This window comes from Biomphalaria glabrata, chromosome 15, assembly GCF_947242115.1.
Source record: "Biomphalaria glabrata chromosome 15, xgBioGlab47.1, whole genome shotgun sequence".
Lineage (NCBI taxonomy): Eukaryota > Metazoa > Mollusca > Gastropoda > Planorbidae > Biomphalaria > Biomphalaria glabrata.
In genome coordinates this window covers 24581435-24603507 of record NC_074725.1, presented here as the reverse complement: position 1 = coordinate 24603507, position 22073 = coordinate 24581435, and the positions used below count along the sequence as shown (strand labels likewise).

The following is a 22073-nucleotide window of genomic DNA, read 5'->3' as shown; positions in this document are numbered from 1 at the left end:
ACATCCAGCATGCGCTAAGTATTTTTATATTGGAATGTGGATTTGGCAGCCGAAAATCACTCTTTAGGTCTAATGTCGACCACAGTGACTCGGTAGTCTGAGACAACTGTGGACAGCAAATGGATGTAGGTTTTGTTTTGGAGTTTCCGGCTCCTAGACTGACTGCCGACCAAAGCTATGAAGACCAGCCCTCCCCTCGACCACAAACATAATTCCTTACAACAGTTTCATGAATCTTTCATTCTATAGTACTGAAGACAAACTAAAGCAGATATTGCACGTTAAAAATCCCAGTATTCACCAGGATTCGAACCCGGGACCCTCGGTACGGAAGCCAAGCGCAATACCGATCAGCCACCGCGCTTCTGACTTCACTAAGAGGCGCTACAATTATCTGTTCCAGTTAAAGAATGAAAGGAACTAGGCTTGAATTCCTCATTCAATACGATGCTATTCAACAACGCATCTGAGACACTGAACTTACGTTTTGTTGTTAGAACTTACCTTCAATATGTGAACCTATACCACTCTGTTTGGAGGACAAGTTCTACATTTCACTTCGTTGACAACAATGTAGTTTGTAAAGCATTGCACTCGTTTTTTGTTTTTGTAGGTGTCACACCCAGACCACTCCAACATGTCTGCTGGACATGTGTACAATAACGCTATTGCTTCTTTCTTCTCTAAACTTCATGTCATTGTGCATTCTTTTCATTTCTATCTAGCGTCATGTACATTGTTTGTTCCTTTACTTTCTTCTGTTTTCATGACGTGTGTCCATCCTTTCATTCATTCTGCCTTGCCCAACGGCTAATTTGTCTGACCGCTATCCCTCTGTCGCCATTCACTCCCCACCCAGTCACCACCCCTCTACCTCTCTCTTTCAAACTGCGCGCAGGCGTTCACACACACACACACACACTCTGGCATATTCTTTCTCTCCCTGTCTCACCTGTTGGATGGCGGCGGCACTATATTGGAAGTGGAACCTTACTGTCGGCCGTGCCCCCCCCCCCCTCCCGGCATCACGGGCGCTAGTAAAGGAGAGGGGGGGGGGGTGTCTTCTTAGTTTTTACATTCTGTGTGTGTGTGTTCGACTATTTTCCAAATGTTTTGAGAAGACACTATCCAACGATTCCTTGGCACTGTCCAAACAAATTGATCTTTCACTGCCCCCTCCCCATTTTCTCCCTCCTTTCTCTCGCTCTCTCTCTTTCTCTCAGTTCTTAACACAGACCGTAAAAACGCAAACGCAGTCGGACATTGCAGACTTTGACTAAATCAAGTATAGATCTGGATGTCGATGTTTCTGTGGACTAGCAGGGATTATTCTAATTGTGTCTCATACTTAGTTTGCCAGGTAAGGATTATATTTGTTTATTTATTGAGTTGTTCTCTTTCAAATTTGAAAGGAATATCTAAGTGTTTTATAGATCTTTTGATAGATTTAAATCTTAAAAATTCTTTTTCTGTTTTCATTTTTTTCTTCTTAATTCTGAATAGTTTCCCCCTTCTCTCCAATGCCGTAAAGTTAATAATATAAACTGCTTCAGTAAGACTTTGAATTTCATTTGTTTTTCATTGTGCTTCACTCATTTCTATACACAGAGAATCAGTAGAGAGTACTAGCTGAGTAGAATGGGGGAACACTAGTCAAAAGAAACCAAACTAATTTATTGTAAGATCTGTTGGGCATTTTTTTTTACTTCCAATATATCTAGTAAGTATAAAGTATAAATATAGCATATAAGAGGATACCACTTTGGCGATCTTTTCAAATCCCATTAGTAGTACCGTAATTTTTGTATGAAAGGTCAATGACGAAGTAAAGTGCTATGGTCAGTTGAACCACTCACTCCATTATTTGATGTTTACTTTAACATGCTCAGAAATATAAACATGATATGCTGCAGCGCTAGCCATATGTCTCTATAGTCAAACGTATTGTATATATTCTAAATGATCAAATTGTTAAGCTTTTAAATTTAAGTTAAGTTTAGAGACGCACTGTAGTAGACGGACTTTGAACGCGACATTTTAGTGACGGCATAGTTAGTGGGTTGAAGATTATTGATGTAGACTTTTCAGTTAATTACTTATAGACTTTTGAGGGAATAACATCATCTTAACTACTGACTCGACTATGGCCCTTTCTGTATTAAAATTCGTTATTGTGCTATATCAAGTCTGGACATAGTTATATTGTATCGCTTGAGCACTTCTTTATTGCACTGACGGATAATTTTATTCAAATTTGTGATATAGGTGGCAAGTGCGCTTTATACAGTCTTATGATGAGTAGTCCCTTTCTAAAGCAGTATAATAGGGCAATGGCTGTTCTATAAATTTCGACTCGATCTCGCCCTACAGGATTGTCTGTATAATAATTTGACCAAATAGTGTAGTCACTCATGAGACTCTGTCCTCACTGAAACTGTGTCTAGGTAGTAGTTATGTCGTCTACGTTAGGGGAGATAATTCGTTTTTTTTTTTTTTTTTTTTTCATTCTTGAATTGAAAGGTATAGCTGTAAAAATGACAAAACTCAGTGGCGCCATTCTATAGGTGAGTAAAGTTGATTTGCACGCTTTGATCTAGTGATTAATTAGTTACGCTTGGAGAGATTTCGGCCATTTACTTTTCAGGCTAAGAATCTGGCATGAATTTAAAAGTACAATAAATGAAAAATTAGAATTGAAATTATAATTACATTCAAATTTATACAAAGACACTTTCATTAAATGTACAGTTATGTAAAATACATTTATCTATTCTAAAGACAGCGCAATGTCTTCATCAACTATTGTACTTTTATATGTATCCTTTACCGCTAGCAAAGAAGAAATGCATGGCCAAAGTACTAAGTATATTTTAACACTTTATTTGAAAGTCGTTTGTTTTCGGCGTGTTTTCAAGTCCTTTTATTACGTACAAAGAAATCATTTAATCTGCTTCTCTGTCTGTCTGTTGCTCTGTCTCTGTCTCTGTCTCTCTCTCTCTCTCTTGTATGCCAGTATATTGTATTGTTTTTTAATTTAGGTCCATATCAGAATGTTCAACATTGATTGTTTTACAGAGAAGTTGCTTAGCTCGATTCACCTGGTGTCACCCCCTGTCACTTTTTCCAAAATATTTGTTTACAATAATTAATAACGTTATTAATGATCGTGTAGTGGTTTCTTAGGATATCTAGGCAATTGTTGTTTTAAAAAATTGTTTCTGTTTTTTTTTTTTTTTTTGCGGCCTCTCTTCTGATGTACTAGTGATAATGTTGTTTATGTGCATTGTTTAAAACTGATCTAAGGCCATTGGATGAGCTAACAGGCGCCAGAGAGATGACTAGGCAGACTAGGCCTGTTTCAAAGAGATGACTAGGCAGACTAGGCCTGTTTCAAAACGATGTCTAGGCAGACTATTCTTGCTTCAAAGAGATGAAAAGGTGTCACATTATTGCCTACTTTGACAAACGAACTCGTGGGTTGAGGGGTAGAGCCTATCTAAGGAAAGAGAAACTGCTTCCAGGGTTAGTTCAATAAAATGTAAGGTCTATAGGTTTATTTAGTACAAGCCGTCTAATCGAGGATTCAGACAATGGCAGTCTTAATGTCATACAAAGGAATCATCTCTTTTGTGAAGGATATCCAAGCAATGATGAAAACGAATGCGGTACCCGGAGCGTCAGGGATTGCAAAAAGTGTAAACAGTTGTTTTTTGTTGTTTTTTTTTTTGGCGAAGAAACTGAGTGAATTACTTTATTAATTATCATCATTATAAATGCATGTAGATCTATTTTAGACTTCTATTTCCTTGTGGTGTTGAAAAAATTCTATAGATTTCTGAAGACACCTGCGATAATGAGATGAATGTTGAACTCTTTACTTGTCATCGCAACGACTTTACCATGTCTAGCATTCTATCCAGCATTCCTTCATTCAGTGGGACCAAATGTTTTTCTGCAATTTTGCTTTTGAGATTATAGGCCACATGTCTAGTTACAACAAATCCAAATGGATGTCTTGTCTCTCGGTATTCCATTGTCCCAGCAATATCTCTATAATCCAACCATGTTATTTTTATATCTTTGTTTAGTTGTCTACGCCTGTTTTTTTCCCTATTGACAGAAACGAAAACACACACACACACACATAGACACTCGCCTATTTCTATCCAAATATTTGTTCTGTGTGTGCACGAGAAAAAAGTATACTTTGAAAGGAAGGTTTAGGGTAGAATTGGGTCTTGTCTGTAGACAAGTTGGCAAGGGGACGCAACTTACTCGCGGATGTGCGACCAATGATCATGCATCCTTAGTAGAACATTCGGAATGGACTTGATCATCAAGCAAAATACCGGTACGTCAGCAGAACGATAGAACATAGAGAATTTGACCGTTCTGACGTCAGAAAAAACTGTTAGACTCTGCAATCTCACCTTTCGTGGCCTAACCGTTCTTAACTACACCATTTTATTTACAGTCCTTTACAGGCGCTTCTCGTTAAAGCAGTTTATAAGCTCCTAAAACGACGTCACTGAATTGGTGAATTTAATTTGTTAATGTTATGAATGGTGACTTATGGTGGTTGAGTTAAAGATTTCCTTATTTTATCTACACACTATAGAGGGTGAAAAGGCTATTTTTTAAAAACGTAAATATATACCAACGAATGTACCAAAAAAAACAACCTCTATGGTCTTACACTTCTTCTTTATTCGCGCTTATATTTAATAGGCCCAAAATGTTACTTCCAAATAACATGCTAACAAGTAAAATGCTTGTGCACATTTACACACACACACACAGACAATATTTTCTCCCGAAGCTTCGTTTTCTTAAAAACGGCATACAAATGTTTATTGCATTTTTAAAGCATTGAATCACACTCTTTGATGTGTAGTAGACGCGGGGGCTGAGTGGTAAAGCGCTCGGCTTCCGAATCGAGGGTTCCGGGTTCGAATCCTGATGACACCCTCATTAACCGTTCGACACAAAACAGAAGACCTTGACATCATCTGCCACCATAGATCGCAAGCTCTAAAAGGTTAAATTTACTATTTTTGTTTACCTTGAAATAGCTGCATGAACGCATGTGTGCAGAAAGCTATGAAATATAATTTTATAAAGAATAGATCTACATCAAGAAGCCGAAAAATAGAAAGTTTATTTAGGACTTATTTTTGTGGCAATTTTAGGTGAATAGAATCCACGGGTCTAGAGTTTCAAAGTGTCAAACAAAAAAAGGCCTTTTAGTAATCAACAACAACAACCTGTCAACGATTGGACTGTAACTAAAGTAAACTTCCCCTTACAGCCCTTACGATGTATGGGACAGATAATGTAAGGGACATCTGTTTCTATGACAGACGGTTAAGGAGAGTGTCATGTGGCCAGCACAATGACTAACCGCTTTTACTTTTCCCAAGAAATGTCGGCTACCCATTAGAGTTGGATGGATTAGGGACATCCTTTAAGTTTCGAAATTCAAAATCTCAGTTATCAATGGGACTCAAACTCAAATTGTATGTATGCAGGCAGTTACATTAGAGAATGCTTAACTTTCCGGCCAGACTAAACTAGCCTATCAGCTATACCAAGCACGACTATCAGATATACTAGAATTGACGTGCAAAACATGTATAGGCTTACATCTAGAAATGTTCAAGAGTATATCGTGGAACTAAAAACAAAGAAAACAAAAAAAAAAAAAAAAAAAAAAAAAAACAACGGTATCCATTTGAAACGGAGTCAAGGAAATTCCGGTATTTCTTCTAATGTCAACAAAATGATGGCATCGTGCCAAATGTATATAACAGGAAAATCTGACATTTTTAAGCCCACTTCTTATTTGATGGAACAATGGTTAGGCTGAGTTTCCCACTGTGTCAGTGAGTGCGGTAAAAGCAGAAAACTGTTTAAAAACGTTTAATCATAAAATGGTAGTGGACATTTAGGAGCAGGTGAGAAAATAGAACGCATTATATTGGATTAGAGTAGCTATTGAATTGCAGCAAACACTCATAAACCAATTTAATCTAAGAATATGGTGTTAGTGTTCTATGTAATAATGAGCAAAATAAAAATAAGAACGTTTAAAAAAACAAAGCGTATATTAAGTGTATCAATTGGTTTGGATCAGTCATGTAATTAAATTTGTAATAAGCCTCAAAAGACACTCTATAAAGGGAACTAATTCAGCGTATTCCACCACTTCAGTCAAGTACTATTTCTTCCCCTTGGAAAGGGGACTAATTCAGCTTATACAACCACTTCAGTCAAATACAAGTTCTTTATCTTGAGATACCAAACAAAATAATTTATTACCAATAGTTAATTAACTAATTGGTTTAAAATTTTTATTGATTCTTGTGTTGTCAGGTAAAAGAAATAATTGTTCAAAATTTCAGTTGGATCCGAGACTGGGTGTCGGAGAAATGACGTGTACAAACTTTTGGCCAGACAAACACACAGACAGCCAGAGTGAGTTGATATAAGCTTTGTAAAAACATTTTCAACTAAAATTTTAATGCGGTTCATATGGTATATGGTGACGTTTGACTTACTGGCTTAATCCTGTGCTCTCCCAGGGGAGCATAGGGCCGCAACCACACCTCTCCACCGAACTCGGTTCTGAGCAGCTTTCTCCATCTGCTCCCATGTCATTCCAGTACTCAGCTTCACCGATAACTGACCTCTTCCAGGTTTGCTTGGGTCTGCCCACTTTCCTTGGGGATTCCAATCAAGTGCCTTACAACATTGGTAGCTGGTTTTCGCAGGGTGTGTCCTAGCTAGCTCAACTTCGTTTTCTGATGTGTTGGGCTATTGGCTTTTGTCTAGTTCTCTCCCACAAATTGACAGTAGTTATCTTTTCTCGCCACCTAATTCCTAATATTCAGCATAGGCATCTTTAACAAAGGTCTGGAACTTTTCCATATTTGTTTTAGTGACTCTCCAAGTTTCTGTATGTTTCATGGTATATGGTCAACTTAATTTTAATTCGTTTCATATAGTATATGGTATGTCAACTTAATTTTAATGCACTTCACATAGTATATGGTATGTCAGCTTAATTTTAATGCGCTTCATATAGTATATGGTAAGTCAACGTACGTATGTATGTATGTATGACCGAATGCAAATCAAAACCGTTTGGCCAATCGTGATAAAATTAGGCATAAATGTTCCTTAGAGCATGGCGGAGACCGTAGTGTATGTTTAACGTTCCTCCCACAACCAGAGGGCCAAAAAAATAGACAAAAAGTACCTAATTTTATCTCTATTAACTTTTTAAACAAATCGGGTAAAACCGTTTTCACTGTATTTTTTTTATATGCCTGCTGAACGGTTAAACTCATTTTCACACTCAACATATATTTTCGTCACGAAATATAAAAAAAATGTGAAGGGAACTGTTACGATCATCAATAGTGCTAGATGTTACGATCCAACTTGATGCCAAGATGTCACGTTGAAGCACAATCAATGATCGTAATTGCCGAGGATTCAGAAATCGTCAATTGATAAGATGATCATCTAGAAGTTGCTAGTTGATAAGAGGATCATCTAGAAGTTGCCAGTTGATAAGAGAATCATCTAGAAGTTACTAGTTTACAAGACGATCTAAGTATATTATTATATATTCAATGAAGAAACTTCTCTTCGTCTAAAACAATTACTTTAATTCAAAACTTGGAAAAGCTATTGACAAATAATTACAATGGTTAAATGTACTTGAATAGAAAAACTGATCTACACAATAATATAATTGAGTTCTAACACTAGACTCTCGTACATGTTATATCTAACACGTTCCGCACAAGACTGGCGGTCAAATCACTCAGCTTACAAAGCTTGGGCGTTTTTTCATGTGACTAAATATCTCTCTGCCGCTTGGTTAAAATCTGACCAATAAATGCAGCTCAATGTACAACAATCAACATCTCAAACCAATCATATCCATTTCAAAACTTTATTTAGTTGCGTGATAGAAAATCCCGAGGTAGCTAAAATTCTGCTGACAAGCTAAATATAGACTATGGCTAAATATAGATATAGTGTACGTGACAGGAACATTCTCCATGTTTAACATAGATCTAAATTCAATCCAGTAGATCAGTAATACCAAAACTAAGGCTCGCAGGCAGCGTGTCATATCCTGCTAGTATGGTATATGGCAGCGATGCCCAAACTACGGCCCCCTGGCCAGATCAGGCCCGCGACGTGCTTCTATCCGGCCCGCCAAAGCATTGGAACAAAATGTAAAAAAAAAAAGAAAAAAATTAGAATGTTGAAAAAAATATTCTTTTTAGGATTCTCACTCATTCTTTGATGAATTCCATCTTTATGTTTTTTTATTGTAAGAACACAAGTGTTGTTATTTTTTTTAATGGCGATAAAACTGGACAGCTTTTTTTAATTCTTGGAAAATTCCGCTACTGTCTTGAGCTAGCCGTGTCCTTGACACCTTGTGTGTGCAACACAGAGCATCATTGATGCATCATTTTGGGTCGTGTTCTTTTGATATCAAAGCGATTGGTACCGTAGTGTTTAACGTTTGTGATTTAATGACATGGGAGAGCCTAAGAAACGAAAAGTGGACTCTGAATGTAGAAACTTTCAGGAAAAGTGGACAGATCTTTACTTTTTTTTGTGGAATGTTTGATTTGTAAAGAAAGTGTGGCTGTTTTTACAGAACATAACATTAAAAGGCATTATGAAGCTAAACACATATGGTGGCATTCTTAGTTGGAGCCGCGAAGACAAGATTGTCAAGTTACGACTAGAGATTGGGGGATTGACGAGATTATTTAACAAAAAGAGACAAGAAAATGAGTCGGCGATAAGGGCTCGCTACAGAGTTGCTCACATCTTAAGTAGAGCAATGAAGCCTTTTTCCGAAGGCGAATGTGTAAAAAAGTGCTTGCTAGCAGTGATGGATGAAATGTGTCCTGAAATGAAGAATACAGTAGAAGCTGTCAGCCTTTCTCGCATGACAATTACAAGGCGAGTGGAAGATATGGGGGTAAATCTTCATTCACAATTAAAAGACAGAGCAGCAGAATTCTAGATGTTTTCTATTGCTGATGACGAGTCCACTGACATAACTGATACTGCGCAACTCTTGGTACTTAATCGCGGTACCAACAGCAATTTTGATATAACAGAGGAGTTAGCAGCTATGAGGAGCATGCATGGGACTACAACTGGAGAAGACCTGTTCGAAGAAGTGTCCACCATCATTGAGGATCTTGCTCTTCCTTAGAATAAATGAGTTGGAGTGACTACTGATGGCGCTAGAAATATGGTTGGATGTCACAGCGAGCTGACAGTAAGAGTTATTTAAAAAGTTGTTGAGTCAAATGGAAAGGAACCCCCGCGGCTTTACTGCATCATTCACCAACAAAATCTCTGTGGAAAGGTTTTAAATCTGGACCATGTGATGATGATTGTGATCAAATCACAGAACGTTGAATCACAGAACTTTCAAAGATTTTCTGACAGAAATAGAGTCCGAATATGAAGACGTTCTACTTCACAGTGAAGTGAGGGGCTGGTTAAGCCGAGGAAAGGTGTTCAAACGTTTTTTTTATTTGAGACGGGAAATTGAAATATTTATGACCGATAAATCAAAACAAGTGCCACAACAGAACGACCCCTCATGGTTCTGGGATTTGGCTATTTTATGCGACATCACATCTAAATGAACTCAACACCAAACTACAAGGGAAAGACAAATTGATTTCGCATGTGTATGCAGACATATTCTTTCCAAACAAAATTGCAACTCTTCATTCAACAGGCGAAAAAGTAGCATCTTGTCCACTTTCCAACCTGTACCTCTCTACAAAATGATAAGCAGCTAAATATGTCTTTCCATAAAGAAAGAATGATTCAACTTCTGAGGCTCTTGATGAATAATTTCAGTGAAAGATTTGTGGATTTTCAGAATTTAAAAAATCCGTCTTTTTGAAAATCCGTTTGCTGCCGATGTGTCAAGTGCTCCGACAAATCTGCAACTGGAACTGATTGACTTACAAAGCCAGACATACCTGCTTGACAAATTTCAAGTGATGCAGACTGTTGACTTCTACTCCATGCTACCTGCAGAAACGTTTCCAAATCTTCGACAACAAGCGCTAAGGATGATCACAATGTTTTCAAGCACTGATTTATGTGAACAAACTTTTTCAATGATGAAACGGGTGAAAACCATGGGACGTCATTGCCTCAAGGATGAACATCTACATTCAGTGCTCCAGCTGGGTGTTTTATCTATGCAGCCAGATATTCAGAAGATGGTTTTGGATAAACTTCATGCATCACATTAATTTATGTAATAAGGTCCACAAATAAAACTATTAAAAATAGCTTATTGTATATTTTTTTTTCTTTTTGGTGATATGGCCCGCGAGACGAATGCCGAAAATTAAAATGGCCCGCAGACCAAATAAGGTTGGGCATCACTGGTATATGGTATGTCTACTTTGGTTTACTGCGTTTCATATGGTTTATGATATGTGAACTATAGTTTCAGTGCACTTCATTTGGTATATGGTAACGCAAAACAAAACAAAGAAAAACACGTTTTTGTGTCTTGAAACAAATTGAATGCAGCCAGAGTCACAGGTTCGAGCCTCGGTCGGCGCATGCCCTTATTTTCGTAGCATTTTGATTCACTACTTTCTCTCTTAAAAACTTGGTCCCTGGTGCTGCTATTCATTTATGTTTAATATATGTATGTATCATTTGTTTCAGCACCTAGCTTCAGATCTATGTTTACGTTTACAGCATTATTGTTCGTACCCACTGAAGCTTCTATACGTAATGTGTTTATGTTGCCCACTTGTCTTTATGAGAGATATAAAATTAGATAGAGCCATCGTTTGTCTAATACATGCCTAACGGCTGTCTGTGTCGGCTCTATCGAAGTTGTTAGTGAACGGATGCTGCGAGGGTGGGGGAGGGGCTAGCTGGGGCTTGTGAACTTTGACCACTGGGGTGGTAATTTACATACGGGCGAAATGACTCTGGATCAGAAGAATGTTTTTTTGGACATTCCGATGTTTCGCTTGGTGCGTTATCGCTAGGCGGTGGTGTCGAATCCAGAGTCACAGGTTCGAGCCTCGGTCGGCGCATGCCCTTATTTTCGTAGCATTTTAATTCACTACTTTCTCTCTTAAAAACTTGGTCCCTGGTGCTGTTATTTATTTATGTTTAATATATGTATCTGACAAGAAGTTGTATGAGTTCGTCTTGACTTATCTGACAAGAAGTTGTATGAGTTCGTCTTGACTTATCTGACAAGAAGTTGTATGAGTTTGTCTTGACTTATCTGACAAGAAGTTGTATGAGTTCGTCTTGATTTATCTGTAGGAAGATGTATGAGTTCGTTTTGACTTACCTGACAAGAAGTTGTATGAGTTCATCTTGACTTATCTGACAAGAAGTTGTATGATTTCCTCTTGGCGTATTTGACAAAAAGTTGTATGAGTTTAGTGATTTCGTCTTGAGTTATCTGACAAGAAGTTGTATGAGTTCATCTTGACTTATCTGACAAGAAGTTTAGTGATTTCGTCTTGACTTATCTGACAAGAAGTTGTATGAGTTCGTCTTGACTTATCTGACAAGAAGTTTAGTGATTTCGTCTTGACTTATCTGACAAGCAGTTGTATGAGTTCGTCTTGACTTATCTGACAAGAAGTTGTATGAGTTCATCTTGACTTATCTGACAAGAAGTTGTATGAGTTCATCTTGACTTATCTGACAAGAAGTTGTATGATTTCCTCTTGGCGTATTTGACAGAAAGTTGTATGACTTCGTCTTGACATATCTGACAAGAAGTTGTATGAGTTCGTCTTGACTTATCTGCAGGAAGTTGTATGAGTTCGTCTTGACTTATCTGATAAGAAGTTGTATGATTTCTCTTGACTTATCTGACAAGAAGTTGTATGAGTTCGTCTTGACTTATCTGACAAGAAGTTGTATGAGTTCATCTTGACTTATCTGACAAGAAGTTTAGTGATTTCGTCTTGACTTATCTGACAAGAAGTTGTATGAGTTCGTCTTGACTTATCTGACAAGAAGTTTAGTGATTTCGTCTTGACTTATCTGACAAGCAGTTGTATGAGTTTGTCTTGACTTATCTGACAAGAAGTTGTATGAGTTCATCTTGACTTATCTGACAAGAAGTTGTATGAGCTCATCTTGACTTATCTGACAAGAAGTTTAGTGATTTCGTCTTGACTTATCTGACAAGAAGTTGTATGAGTTCGTCTTGACTTATCTGACAAGAAGTTTAGTGATTTCGTCTTGACTTATCTGACAAGCAGTTGTATGAGTTTGTCTTGACTTATCTGACAAGAAGTTGTATGAGTTCATCTTGACTTATCTGCAGAAAGTTGTATGAGTTCGTCTTGACTTATCTGACAAGAATTTGTATGAGTTCGTCTTGACTTATCTGACAAGTAGTTGTATGAGTTCGTCTTGACTTATCTGAAAAGAAGTTGTATGAGTTCGTCTGACAAGAATTTGTATGAGTTCGTCTTGACTTATCTGACAAGAAGTTGTATGAGTTCGTCTTGACGTATCTGACAAGAAGTTGTATGAGTTCATCTTGACTTATCTGACAAGAAGTTGTATGAGTTCATCTTGACTTATCTGACAAGAAGTTTAGTGATTTCGTCTTGACTTATCTGACAAGAAGTTTAGTGATTTCGTCTTGACTTATCTGACAAGAAGTTGTATGAGTTCGTCTTGACTTATCTGACAAGAAGTTTAGTGATTTCGTCTTGACTTATCTGACAAGCAGTTGTATGAGTTCGTCTTGACTTATCTGACAAGAAGTTTAGTGATTTCGTCTTGACTTTTCTGACAAGCAGTTGTATGAGTTCGTCTTGACTTATCTGACAAGAAGTTGTATGAGTTCGTCTTGACGTATCTGACAAGAAGTTGTATGAGTTCATCTTGACTTATCTGACAAGAAGTTTAGTGATTTCGACTTGACTTATCTGACAAGAAGTTTAGTGATTTCGTCTTGACTTATCTGACAAGAAGTTGTATGAGTTCGTCTTGACTTATCTGACAAGAAGTTTAGTGATTTCGTCTTGACTTATCTGACAAGCAGTTGTATGAGTTCGTCTTGACTTATCTGACAAGAAGTTGTATGATTTCGTCTTGACTTTTCTGACAAGCAGTTGTATGAGTTCGTCTTGACTTATCTGACAAGAAGTTTAGTGATTTCGTCTTGACTTATCTGACAAGAAGTTTAGTGATTTCGTCTTGACTTATCTGACAAGAAGTTGTATGAGTTCATCTTGAATTATCTGACAAGAAGTTGTTTGAGTTCGTCTTGACATATCTGCAGGAAGTTGTATGAGTTCATCTTGACTTATCTGACAAGAAGTTGTATAAGTTCGTCTTGACTTATCTGCAGGAAGTTGTATGAGTTCATCTTGACTTATCTGACAAGAAGTTGTATGAGTTCGTCTTGACTTATCTGCAGGAAGTTGTATGAGTTCATCTTGACATATCTGACAAGAAGTTGTATGAGTTCGTCTTGACTTATCTGAAAAGAAGTTGTATGATTCCTCTTGACCTATCTGACAAGAAGTTGTATGAGTTCGTCTTGACTTATCTGACAAGAAGTTGTATGAGTTCGTCTTGACTTATCTGACAAGAAGTTGTATGAGTTCGTCTTGACGTATCTGACAAGAATTTGTATGAGTTCGTCTTGACTTATCTGACAAGAAGTTGTATGAGTTCGTCTTGACTTATCTGACAAGAAGTTGTATGAGTTCGTCTTGACGTATCTGACAAGAAGTTGTATGAGTTCATCTTGACTTATCTGACAAGAAGTTTTATGAGTTTATCTTGACTTATCTGACAAGAAGTTTAGTGATTTCGTCTTGACTTATCTGACAAGAAGTTGTATGAGTTCATCTTGACTTATCTGACAAGAAGTTTAGTGATTTCGTCTTGACTTATCTGACAAGAAGTTGTATAAGTTCGTCTTGACTTATCTGACAAGAAGTTGTATGAGTTCATCTTGACTTATCTGACAAGAAGTTTAGTGATTTCGTCTTGACTTATCTGACAAGAAGTTGTATGAGTTCGTCTTGACTTATCTGACAAGAAGTTTAGTGATTTCGTCTTGACTTATCTGACAAGCAGTTGTATGATTTCGTCTTGACTTATCTGACAAGAAGTTGTATGATTTCGTCTTGACTTTTCTGACAAGCAGTTGTATGAGTTCGTCTTGACTTATCTGACAGGAAGTTTAGTGATTTCGTCTTGACTTATCTGACAAGCAGTTGTATGAGTTCGTCTTGACTTATCTGACAAGAAGTTTAGTGATTTCGTCTTGACTTATCTGACAAGCAGTTGTATGAGTTCGTCTTGACTTATCTGACAAGAAGTTGTATGAGTTCGTCTTGACTTATCTGACAAGAAGTTGTATGAGTTCGTCTTGACGTATCTGACAAGAAGTTGTATGATTTCGTCTTGACTTATCTGACAAGAAGTTGTATGCTCTAATGCGGCTTAAACGATCAACTGTTGTTTACATTGATAGACTACTGAAAGAAACGTATTCGATATTTTTTTATAGAAAGACAACAAATAAATCTAGCGTTTGGGGCTATTTGATCAAACCCAGTGGTAAAGCAGATAATAAATGTCTAATCTGATCAGTTAGAAGGAATACTTTCTGCAAAGAAATTGAATGGAATAGTTTTCGAGCGCCCGTCCCGCTACAGCAAGTCGAGAGAGGGAGTGGCGCAGCTCTGGTACTTTTCATCTAAACTAACATTGATTCGGGACACAATTTTTAAGGATGGGAGGAAATGTAGTAATCGATTTGTATAACTATTGATTTTGTACTGGAATCGATCCTTATACTGATTTTTTGATGTAATGTGACATATTGAGATCAATACCATTTCTCTTAACGTTTGACGCTATGAGAGGCTAATGGAGTTTGGGCTAAGACCGGATGAAGACAGCGTGTCTTGAGGGATTGTCGAATTGACTCATTGCGGTGTTCTATATTACATTCTGAATTATTTTATATTTAGCCCCTCGAATCTCCACCACATATCTCCCACTCCATCAAAAAACTTAGCCTATGTAAAAAAAAAAAAACATTGATAAAAAAAAAGAACACTTTCTAAGTAGTGACATAGACGTCTTACAATCCCAATTTAAAGTTTGTGTACAAATCACAATCACAGCAAACAATCATAGACTAATCACCACCAGACTTTACAATAGTAGACAAATCATCACATTGTAATAAGGCTTGTCTTCGAGTCCAAAGATTAATGAAGAATGCAGTATTTTACGTGGTTACGCATTCCCAGCCCTTTCAGACTTTGTGATCTATGGGGCAGATGATGTAAAGGTCATCTGTTTCTATGACCCACGGTTAACGAGGGTGTCTTTACTTTTCCCTAACTAATGTTAGGCGCCCTATAGATCCCGAAAGTAAAAATCCCAGTCTCCACCATTGGATTCGAACCCGGCAGCCACCGCACCTCCACCCCTACATATCTTCCCACAACCATTGTCCGCTGGTGGTCTATTTAGATTTTCTTTTCGCCGTCTACGTCTGTCCTCGGCAGCGTATTTTTTTTTCTCTCAAATGTGTATCCCGTGGCCTTTGGAAGTGATCTCCAGCTGTCTCGTTCTAAAGCCGCCTGCAACCAGGAGCTCTCTTCTATGTCTTTCAAAGCAAGTTGTCGTCTAAGCTGGTCTTTAAAGCGTTTCCGTGAGGTACATCTGTTACGTCAACCACCTTTCAGCTCACACAAAAATAAATAAAAAATGCCCTGCCCAGTGTAACTGTAAGAATATAATAGGGAATAACAATATGCAATCATAGAATAACAATCACAGTATACAATCACAGTATACAATCGTATACAAATCACAGTATACGACCGTATACTTTTTACAACTAATGAATATACATCGGAGACACTATTACAACCACAATGTACAGAATATGGACATATTACAATCACAATGTACAGAATGCAGACATATTTCAAGCCAAATGTATATGACAAAATAGCGCGAAATTTCCCGACAAAATAGCGCAAGACAAAATAGCGCGGACTTCTATATGATGTGTATAAAAGTACCGGATTATTAGTAATTTAATGCCCTGTGCATCATTTTGGTTGATGTCTCTTATCTTTTTCAATATTTATAGATCTGAGATTATGCCATATTTGCAGAGAACGAGAGTACTTTAAATTTTATATCACTCCCCTTTTTCACCTTTCATTAAAATGAATAACTTGCTAAAAAATAGGATTTTGAAATGTGGTACCCGACAAAATAAGATAGGGAAATACGAAAGTGTGACTGACCAATTCAATCACTGATTTAGCTATTTCCTGTCCGTCTTTGTCTAACACCATCAAATAGATATCAAATTTAGGAGTGTCCATTTGGATTGTAGGCCTGAATCAACTTCCCGTCTCACCCAAGCATACCCTTCATGAGACAAGAATAGAAACATTGCCTTCGTCTTGTTATGGTTTATTCTTTTCCATGACAACATTTAGTTGTTTTTTTCTAAAACGGATACGCATGTTTTTCAAGATGCCGTTAGCCCTTTCATTTGTTCCACCTGCCGATGTAAATACTGCCTTTGAAGAATTAAATGAAGCTCGGCCAGATGTTGTAGGGAATTTGTATGACTATTGGCAGGACAACTATATTGGTCGCCAGAGACGAAACCGCAGAATGACTCCAAGATTTCCGATAGCATTATGGAATATTAGAGATCGTGTGCAGGACAATCTACCACGAAAAAACAATTCAGTGGAGGGATGGCACCATGCATTTCAACTGTCTATTGACGGTCATCACCTTAATGTGTACAAGTTAATCTCTCACTTCCTCAGAGAACAGAACACAGAGAACAAGATTCTGATGTACAATGCTGGAGAACGAAGTAAAGCTGCAAGCAAGACAAAGTACCTCCATCTTAACAGACGACTTGAAGCTATATTGCCATTGTACGGAAACAAGCCAGTGATGGAATTTCTAAGTGGCATTTCCTACAATTTAACTTTGTGAAAGTATGTATGTGCGTGTATGTGTAAATTTGAAAAGTATCTTTGCGTGTTTTCGAAGTACACTTTTATAATGTAAATAAATGCTTTATTTTGCAATTATTCGTTTTACCTTATTATGATTTTTCCTTATTTATGTTTTAAGATATCTAAAGTGATTCCTGCGAAATGATTCTTACATGACGATAACATTAAAACAAAACAAAAATATTGGCTCTACTCTATTTTACGATATCTAAAGTATTTCTTTCAAAATGACTAAAATATTTTTTTTTCTGCGCTATTTTGTTCGCGCTATTTTGTCGGCGCTATTTTGCCCGCAATTTAGATATGATACAATCACGGTTTACATAATGTAAATGTTTCCTATAGTCACGGAGCGATGGTCTCATATAGAAATGAGAAATATGCTTGGGAATATACAACCGAACTTTTGCTGGAGAGATGTGAGCAAGGATGATTTTCTTTATTATGTCCCTTGTTTTTCTAACCTACAGATTGTAGCAATAATTTTAGAAATACCAATTAAAGTCACAATGTGGACACATTCATTTCATGATTATATAATTAGGCACAATATTTATATACATGGGCGTAGCCAGGGGGGTTGGTTTGGGGTTCCACCCCCCCCCCCCGAAATTAAATCCCTCCCAGCAGGGGGGGGGTAGGAATTTAGTGACTGATTTTTCGCTCTGATTTTGTTTATTTTAGGTGAGATTTTAATGCTAAACCATCACTTGCCCTGACACAGCCAAGGGGGTTTTGAGCTTAAAACCCCCTACCAGAAGGGTTCGAGTTTAGCCCCCCCCCCAACAGGGGGGTTTGAGTTTAAAACCCCCTACCAGGTTTTTTTTTGCAGTAAAATGCTTCTCTTCTATAAAACAAAAACAAAAAAAAAATGCCAACGACAATCCCCAAATTCCAAGAGCACAGTTAAGGAACATTTTGATTTTAAAACCGCCTCCAAAATTTACGATAAACCCCCTTTTCAATATAAAAAAAGCAAATTACACACTCAAAATTCTATGAGCGTAGCCAAAGGGTTTTTTAGTTCCCCCCCCCCTCTTCAGTAAGGTTTTCAGCTAAAAAATACCTCTTCAATACTCGGTATAAAAAAAAGCAAATTACGCACTCAAAATGTTATGAGCGTAGCTAAATGAGTTTTGACTCAGTTTAGAGTTTAAACCCCCCTTCATCGGGGTTTGAAGGCAAAAAATACCTTTTTAATATTAAAAACAAAGCAAATTATACACTCAAAATGTTATGAGTGTAGTCAAGGGGGTTTTGAGTTTAAGCTCTTCTCCAGTGGAGTTTAAAGCTAGACAGTTTGTGTGGAAACACAAACTCAAAATCGGCCCCCGAAGTGGTCCACCCAGGCAGGCTTCAATATTTTCAGAAAGAATATCCGAATGAAATTATATCAAAGACAAATGAGAGATAAGAATGGAGAAAGAAGGTTAACAGATCTTGTGTAGTGCCCCAATGATCCCGCAGATCAAGGGATCGGTGAAAGTGAATGTAAAGTTAGATGTGAACCTGGCCTAACTAGTTACCCTTTCAGACCTTGTGGTCTATAGGGCAGATGATGTAAAGTTCATCAGTTTTTGTGGCCTACGGTTAACGAGGGTGTTATGTAGCCAGCACAACGACCAACCGCCTTTACATTTCCCCAACTAATGTCAGGTACCCATTGGAGCTGAGTGGACTCAGAAGCGCCCAAAGATTCCAAAGTTGAAGATCCCAGTCTTCACCGGGATTCGAACCCGGGACACCCGGTTCGGAAGCCAAGCCACCGCGCCTCCCCTGGCCTAACTGATGTGTTATAATTGATTTAATTGTTAGTAAAAGGCTCAAAAAAATTTAAGGAAAATGAAGTTTATAAGATTACTATTCGTTTTAAATTAGGTCTAACTTATAATGCATACTAATTAGCTTTTTCTCTTTAGAAAGCTGCTTGCATAACTGATTTTAAAAAATTAGATTTTTCGCTTTCAGAAAAAAAAAAAGTAGCCGTTGCATCAGAACTTTGAATGGTCTAAAATATTGTGATGTCGGTTTTTTAATATCTTTTCTAGTTTACGAGATCTAAACGGGAAGGACGGACAGACGGACAGACATTTCGCACAAAACTAATAGCGTCTTTTCCCCTTTCGGGGGCCGCTAAAAAGCAAATTATACATTCTAAAATCTATGAGCGTAGCCAAAGCGTAGCCAAACGGGTTTTGAGTTTAAACCCCCCTCCCCAAGCGGGGTTTGAAGCTAAAAAATACATCTTCAATGTAAGCAAAAAAAAGCAAATTACACACTTAAATGTTATGAGCGTTGCCAAAAGGGGTTTTGAGTTTAAACAACCCTTCAGAGGGGTTTGATGCTGAAAAATATCTCTTCAATATAAAAAAATTGTAAATTACACACTAAAATTATTTCAGCGTAGCCGAGTCAATTGGGGGTTTTGAGTTTAAATCCCTCTCCTAAAGAAGGCTTTTTTTTTTAAAGTTTAACCCCCCCCCCAGATGGTTTTGAGTTTAAAATCCCCCTACAGAGCGTTTTGGGGTGAAAAACCTCTATCTTCAATATTATTCTAAAGCAAACTACAGTTACCAAATTCTATGACCGTAGCTAAATGGGGTTTTGAATTTTAAAAAAACAACAACTCCAGAGATTTTTTAGTTTAAAACCTCCAACAGATGATTTTGACGATAAAACTTCCCTTTTCGATATAAAATATAAATCAAACTACAGTCACCTAATTCAAAGAGCGTATTCAAGAGAGGTTACAAATTTCTACTAGTTGCTGGGCTCCATTGATAAAGTGCAGTGATTGGTCATCTGCCGAAATTGAAAAACACTAAATGTGGCTCAACAAAGATGGCTAAGACAGATTTTAGGAGTCAGTTATAGAGATCGGGTCTAAATCAAGGAAATCCTAAGCCGAACTGGGAGTCGACCCCTTAGTAAGATTGTGACAGAGCGTCGCATGGGGTTTGCGGGACATGTTCTGTGACAAAATGAATTACGCATAAGAAGAGTTGCGATGACATCCTAGTACAACTTGGCGCCACACATTCATGGAGGTCCTCAGAGCAAGTGTGAAGAGGCTTCAGACATTACCAGTGACAGATTTCTATATATATAATTCACTTCTTCCCTCAAGAGTTTGTATGATCACTCATATTTCTGCAGATTAGAGTTATCCCTGTCTTGAGAGGGGTCCTTGAATATGTAAGTTAGGTCTGGCGACAGTTGGTTAAGGGTCTCTTTATAGTGCTCTACCCTTCTTGCATCCTGTTCTTCTTTCGTTAACAAAGTTTTGCCTTGCTTGTCTTTTATCGGTGCCCCATGTCCACTCTTTGCTCCAGTGAGATCTCGGACAATACGATGGAGGGTTTTTGTGTCATTTCTGCTTGTAGCTGCTTGTGCCTCTTGTCCCTTCTGCTCAATCCAGTCCCGTTTATCTCGCCGACAGCTTCTCTTTACTTTCAGATCTGCTTTCCTATTGGCTTCATCCGCTAGGCTGCGCACCTGTGTTTCATTTTTCTGATCTCGTCTACGTTTGGCCTCTTTCCTCTTATCTATCAATTTCCATGTTCTGTCTTGTATCCACCGTTCCTAGTATGAACCTCGCCTCCTTCCGATAACTTCTTCCGCGCACCCAATCGTGGTATCTTTGAAGTTGGCCCACTCTTCTTCAAGGGTCAATATATCTGCAAGAGCCTCAAAGCGGTTCGTTAGTTTCAATTGGAACTGTGCTGCAGTGTTGCCGTCTTTAAACTTCTCTACATTAAATGGGCGGGGTCGTGTGGCTCGTTTTGGTTGGCGTTTCAATCGTAGCTTACATTTGCCACTGACAAGGTAGTGGTCTGAGCCAATATCCGCTCCTCTGCGGTTCCGCACGTCTAACAGAGATGACCTCCATCGTTTGGAGATGCAAATGTAATCTATCTCGTTGAAGGTTTCTCCATTTGGTGATCGCCATGTTTTTTTGTGTATTTATTTGTGCTTAAAATATGTGTTTCCAATTGAAAGGCTGTTGGATGCGCAGAGAGAAATCAAGCGCTCGCCATTATCACTGATGTTTTCTGCAGAGCCATATGGTCCCATTACATATTCAAAGCCAGTTCGGTTGGGATTGATTTGGGCGTTAAAGTCTCCCATCAGTAGAATTAGGTCGTGAGTAGGTGTTTCATCAAGAGTGGTTTGTAGTTGATTATAGAAAGTATCTTTGATGGTATCTTCTGCATCCTCTGTAGGGGCATATGCTTTGATTGTACTGACTTTAATTTGCTTTGTTTGGAGTCGAGCTGTAATGATGCGGTCACTGACCGGCTTCCAAGCAATTAGCGCTGAAGCTGCTATTTTAGACATGATGATTCCTCTCTAGACAATGATCTCAAGGTCAAGACAGACCCAATAACTGCTGAGGAGATTACCATGGCCATTGCAGTGCTAAAGAATAACAAAGCACCAGGGTTAGACATGATATCAGCAGAAATGCTAAAATATGGGGGACAGTGCATTGTTAACAGAATGACTGATCTCTTAAATCTCTGTTGGCGAACTTCAAAAGTCCCAGAGGACTGGCAAAATGGAGTGATTGTAAAGCTTCCAAAAAAGGGCAACTTGGCAGACTGCAACAACTGGAGGGGCATTACTCTCCTCTCTGTCCCAGGCAAAGTTTTCAGCAATGTTTTGTTGAGACGGCTTCAACAGTCTGTAGATGAAAGGCTCAGAGAAGAACAAGCAGGATTCCGAAGAGGCAGATCATGTACAGAGCAGATTTTCGTTCTACGAAATATCATAGAACAAAGTCTTGAGTACCAACAACGGCTAACGATCAGTTTCGTGGACTTCAAAAAAGCGTTTGATAGTGTCCACCGAGAATCACTATGGAAAATAGAGAATACGGTATCCCAGAAAAATTCGTCCAGATCCTACGACACCTTTACAGTCAGTCTAGTTGCTGCATTAAAACAGAAGAGGGAACAACAGAGTTTTTTA

The 22073-nt window shown here is 38.0% G+C and overlaps 1 protein-coding gene across 3 annotated transcripts in view; it reads left to right on the top strand.

The window, feature by feature from the left end:
* The first annotated feature begins 1058 nt into the window (after positions 1-1058).
* Positions 1059-22073, top strand: part of LOC106079153 (chordin-like) — a 68128-nt gene continuing 47113 nt past the window's right edge. The window contains exons 1-2 of one of the 3 annotated variants that reach the window (XM_056012529.1): positions 1059-1360; positions 2521-2564. The gene's annotated coding sequence lies outside the window, so the exon portion shown is untranslated. The remainder of the gene's footprint in view (positions 1361-2520; positions 2565-22073) is intronic. The other 2 variants (XM_013240293.2, XM_013240292.2) reach the window with 2 other exon arrangements.